Raw genomic sequence first — 3,883 nt, 5'->3', positions numbered from 1 at the left:
CAAGTTATGAATTTGGGGTACGAATATCACAGAAGTGATGCTGTGTTCTTAGTATGTCTTATTGGGTTGTGCATGATTTTGATTTGTCTCATGTGTCTCATGATGTTAACTTTGATCCAATGATTAAGGTGGTGTCTATCAGGTTTATCTACAGTCAAGTTACTCCTATTCCCATTATAGTTAATGAGTTTTTGTTTGAGGAGGACTTTGGGGGCTACTTTGCACCTGTTAATTTTAGCATCCGTTGGCTGAAAGAGTTTTTATTATGATGGTCGCTGTTTTTATTTGAATTGCTATAACAAAGTCCCATAGACTGGGTGGCTTATAAGGAACAGAAATTGGGTGGCGCCTGTAGCTCAAGTGGCTAAGGTGCCAGCCACATACACCATAGCTGGCAATTCGAATCTGGCCTGGGCCTGCCAAACAATGACAACTACAACCAAAAAATAGCTGGGCATTGTGGAGAGTGCCTACAGTCCCAGCTACTCGTGAGGCTGAGGCAAGAGAATCGCTTAAGTCCAGGAGTTGGAGGTTGCTGTGAGCTGTGACACCACAGCTCACAGCAACCTCCAACTCCTGGACTTAAGCGATTCTTGAGGCTCTGTCTCAAACAAACAAACAAGAACAAAAAAAAAAAAAAACCCAGAAACCACAGTCCTGGAAGCTGAAAGTTTGACATCAGTGTGCCAGCGTGGTCAGAGTCTTGTGAGGACTCGCTTGTGGGCTACAGACAGCCAACTTGTCACTGTATCATCATATGGCAGAGAGCTAGAAGCTCTCTGGGATTTCTTTTATAAGGGCATTAATCCCACTCATAAGGGTACCATCCCCATGGCCTAGTAACCTCCCAAAGGCACTATCTCCTAACATCATTACTTTGTGGGGTTAGGATTTCAACATATGAGTTTTAAAAGGGCACATTCAGCTCATGATGCTTGCTAAATGGTGATTACATTCTTCCTTCTGTCACTTTACTTAATGCAAATGCTTTATCTTTTCTTTATTCATTTCTTTATTTACTTATATCAGTATTAAGGTCATTATTATTTCGATGCTGAACTGTCTAGATGCAGCTAGCAGGAGTTTTTGGCCAGGGCCAGGTTTGAACCCGCCAGCTCCAGTATATGGGGCTGGTGCCCTACTCCTTTGAGCCACAGGCGCCACCCATTTTTTTTTTTTCTTTTTGAGACAGAGTCACACTATGTCACCCTCAATAGAGTGCTGTGGCATCACAGCTCACAGCAATCTCAAACTCTTGGGCTTAAGCGATTCTCTTGCCTCAGCCTCCCAAGTAGCTGGGACTACAGGCACCTGCCACAATGCCCAGCTATTTTTTGTTGCAGTTGTCATTATTGTTTAGCTGGCCTGGGCCAAGTTCGAACCCACCACCCTCGGTGTATGTGGCCGGTGTAGTAACTACTGTGCTGAGGGCACCAAGCCAGGAGCTTTCTTTATCTTTTTTTGGTTGTTGTTAAAACAACTCAGCAAAATAAAATTCCAGTTTGTTGTTGGACAACATTGTTTTACACATATATCAAACAGGCCAATAATAATAATAATAATACTAAACAGCAACTTTATAGACAAAAAAAGCAAAAAAAGAAACCTTTTATCTTTGGCCTTTTTAACCATCTCATACAAACCAACTACTTATAGTACAGCTAAGTACTTACACAAAAAAAGTTACTGGAATGCTCAGAATAAGATCTTTTTTTGTTGTGTGTGTGTGTGTGTGTGTTTTCAGGTTTTGGCCAGGGCTGGGCTTGAACCCATCACCTCTGGCATATGGTGCTAGCGCCTCACTCCTTTGAGCCACAGGCGCGGCCCATAGTTGCTTTTTTTTTTTTTTTTCTCTTTTAAGATTGTAATGACCATGGTCACACCACAAGTAAAGTCCAAGTCAGAAGTAGGACAGAAGGCTCTGAAGGCTGGTTTGGTCATCTGAGATCATTAAAGATAGCTGACCCCTAACAATATGTACAAAAATATAAATGTAAGTAAAAAATACAAATGTAAGTAAAAATACAAAAAAATTCATTTTTTAAATTACTTTTAAGAACAAAAGCAGGGCCTTGTTCTTTTTTCCTCCCCTGTTGCAAATTCTCATCGTTTTGTTTGGGTAGTGAAGAGCGCATGTCATCTGCGGGTGGCATTGCCTGCAGTGGGCAGGCGGGCAGTCCTCTCTACTGAAGGTGACCACGTTTAGATTCTGAGATGGGAAGCAGAGGGTGATTAGGTCACGGTGGCCCTTTTTCTTTTAACTTTTCCTTTTTTGCCGTCTAGTCATTTTCATCCGTCTTCTGCTTCTTGGTATCAACATCCTCATCCTCATCATCTTCAGCTGTCCGTTTGCCGTGGTGGCCTCAGCTTCCTCATCTTCATCTCCATCATCTTCTTCACTGTCACCTTCTTCCTCCTGGCCATCTACTTCATTATCAGCCTCTTGGTCCCCATTTTATTCACTAGCGTTCCCATTAGTAGGGGCATCTCTTCCATTCTCTGCCTGGTCCACAACTTCCTTCTTCTCCTTTAAGTCCTTGGTGGCAATCTTGGAGCTGGTGTCCACCGCTGCATCTGACATGGTGGGATCCAAAGTGGGGGATGGAAAAGAAAGCTAGAGTTGTGGGACTCTGCCGGAGTCCATAGCAGAGGAGCAGTGTGGCGAGGTGGTTGTGATCAGAAGGAAGCCAGACCCAGGAACAATGCAAAGATGCCTTTTCAGAGCCGCTAGTGGGGGCAACATTTTAATCTTTGATTTCTTCTTGATTTTTCCCTGCTGTAGACTGCATAGTGCTCACACCCCTGGCATTCATGTGTTGAAACACTAGCCTTAGCCCTAGCCCCCAACATGACTGCATTTGGAGACAGGCCTTTAAAGAGGTAATACGGTTAAAAGAAATCGTAAGGGTGGGCCCCTAATTCAATAGGATTGGTGTCCTTGCAAGAAGAGGAAGAGACACCAGGAGAGTGTAAGTTCAGAACAAAGACCAGGTGCAGACACAGTAAGAAAGTCACCATCTGCAAGCCAAGGAGCCAGGCCTCAGAGAAACCAGCCCTGTCAATCCTTTGACCTTGGACTTCTAGACTCTAGAACTGTAAGAAAATAAAATGCCTGTCATTGAAGCCACTCAGTCTGTGATGTTTTGTTCTGGCGGCCCAAGCTGACTTGGTAGTCCCCATTGTTATTCTTCAAGAATTTCCTGACTCTCTGGCATAAGATGTTCTAGGCTCATTTTGTATATTCCCCACTCCAGTCTGAACCAGCCATTTTCCCAAAAAGTTCTGCTTTGTTTTAGTGGAAAATGATGCTTAGAAACCAAGTTGTGGGCAGTTAGAGCCTATTACTATTGGAACACCACTGCTCCCAGGCCGCCTTGGTGGGTCACACTAGGGAATAGATACTCCTACACACCTGCATGGTGACATTTCTTTACTTATCTCTATGTTGAAAATTATGGATTCACATAGATACCCCCAGTTCCAATCCAGCACTCCAAGGTTCATTCTAGTTTTCTCCCTTTCTCTATTTGTAACTTCTTTCTCCAACAGTAAGAAACCTGGCTTCCATTATTTTTTAATATATTTATTTATTTGATCAGTTCCCCTATTTATAACCCATCTCCATCTCTGCTGCCACCTCCTCCCCTATGGATGCCCCCACTTACTCTTCTTAGGCTCTGATACCCCACACCTGGCCACTTCTACACATGGAATCCTTCTTAACCCTACTTTGGTTCCAACTTCCCATGCCAGGCTGTCCCCACACACGGATGCCCTCCTCAACTGGGGTCTGCAGAACTGCAGGAGGCCATTCCAGTGCATGGATGCCCTCAACCCAGCCAGACTGGCTAACTCTACCTGCTGTGCCCTCCTCCAGGGTGAG

General features: G+C 44.1%; 1 pseudogene; it reads right to left on the bottom strand.

Annotated features, from left to right (window-relative positions):
• Window positions 1-2,279: 2,279 nt before the first annotated feature.
• On the bottom strand, window positions 2,280-2,581 carry LOC128570901 (prothymosin alpha-like; annotated as a pseudogene).
• Window positions 2,582-3,883: the final 1,302 nt, after the last annotated feature.

Source organism: Nycticebus coucang, chromosome 18 (genome assembly GCF_027406575.1).
Source record: "Nycticebus coucang isolate mNycCou1 chromosome 18, mNycCou1.pri, whole genome shotgun sequence".
In the NCBI taxonomy this organism is placed as follows: domain Eukaryota; kingdom Metazoa; phylum Chordata; class Mammalia; order Primates; family Lorisidae; genus Nycticebus; species Nycticebus coucang.
The sequence above is the reverse complement of the archived record's forward strand: the minus strand, read 5'-3'. Positions and strand labels throughout refer to the sequence as shown.